This window comes from Brassica oleracea, unplaced genomic scaffold (genome assembly GCF_000695525.1).
Source record: "Brassica oleracea var. oleracea cultivar TO1000 unplaced genomic scaffold, BOL UnpScaffold00802, whole genome shotgun sequence".
Taxonomy (NCBI): Eukaryota; Viridiplantae; Streptophyta; class Magnoliopsida; order Brassicales; family Brassicaceae; genus Brassica; species Brassica oleracea.
Genome location: NW_013617461.1, coordinates 37695 through 39481, shown reverse-complemented (window position 1 = coordinate 39481; position 1787 = coordinate 37695).

Genomic DNA, 1787 nt, shown 5'->3' with positions numbered 1-1787 from the left:
ATTTCAAACCTCTTTGACCATCATCATATGTCTGTTAAGGATGCAAATATGCAACAAAATATTTTTTTTCAAATATTTTGATTTTTGTTTTTCAAAATCTGAAGGTTAACCCCTACAAAATTGAGTTTTTCGATAAATGCTATATATAATGAAGTTTACAATCTTTAATGTTGTGTAAAAATTTCTACCTACATTATAAATTTGTATCAATGTATGCTTAACTCTGATTCATGGTACATATACATCACTATAGTTTTTAAAAATTTAATTTAATAAATTTTTTATATACTACTAAAATCAGTGAACTAAACATTATAAATTATATATTCTCTAGAGATATGAACACAACATACATTTCAAACCTCTTTGACTATTATAATATGTCTATTAAGGATGAAAGTATAGAATAAAAAAGATTGTCAAATTTTTTGAGCTTTTTTCAAAATCTGAAGGTTTACCCCTACAAAATTGAGTTTTTCGGTAAATGCTCTATACAAAGAAGTTTAAACCCTGTCTATACAACGAAGTTTAACATTAAAGGTTTGCACCCTTTAATGTTGTTTAAAAATTTCTAACCACATTATACATTTGTATTAATGTATGCTAAACTCTCTTTCAGGATACATAGACATCACAAAAGTTTTTTAAAATTTAATTTAATAAATTTTTGTACTACTTAAATCAGTAGACTAAACACTATAAAATATATATTCTCTAGAGAAACGGACACAACATACATTTCAAACCTCTTTGACCATCATCATATGTCTATTAAGGATGTAAGTATGCAACAAAAAAAGATTTTCAAATTATTTGATTTTTTTTTCAAAATCATAAGGTTAACCCCTACAAAATTAAGTTTTTCGGTAAATGCTCTATACAATTAAGTTTACACCCTTTAATGTTGTTTAACATTTTTTAACCACATTATACATTTGTATTAATGTATGCTAAACTATATTTCACGGTACATTGACATCACTATAGTTTTCAAAAATATTTTTGTACTACTTAAATCAGTAGACTAAACACTATAAAATATATATTCTCTAGAGAAACAGACACAACATACATTTCAAAACTCTTTGACCATCATCATATGTATGTTAAGGATGCAACTATGCACTAAAAAAGATTGTAAAATTTTTTGAATTTATTTTCAAAATACGAAGGTTAACCCCCACAAAATTGAGGTTTTCGATAAATGCTCTATACAACGAAGTTTAACATTAAAGGTTTGCACCCTTTAATGTTGTTTAAAAATTTCTAACCACATTATACATTTGTATTAATGTATGCTAAACTCTCTTTCAGGATACATAGACATCACAAAAGTTTTTTAAAATTTAATTTAATAAATTTTTGTACTACTTAAATCAGTAGACTAAACACTATAAAATATATATTCTCTAGAGAAACGGACACAACATACATTTCAAAACTCTTTGACCATCATCGTATGTATGTTAAGGATGCAACTATGCACTAAAAAAATTGTCAAAGTTTTTGAATTTTTTTTCAAAATACGAAGGTTAACCCCCACAAAATTGAGGTTTTCGATAAATGCTCTATACAACGAAGTTTAACATTAAAGGTTTGCACCCTTTAATGTTGTTTAAAAATTTCTAACCACATTATACATTTGTATTAATGTATGCTAAACTCTCTTTCAGGATACATAGACATCACAAAAGTTTTTTAAAATTTAATTTAATAAATTTTTGTACTACTTAAATCAGTAGACTAAACACTATAAAATATATATTCTCTAGAGAAACGAACACAAT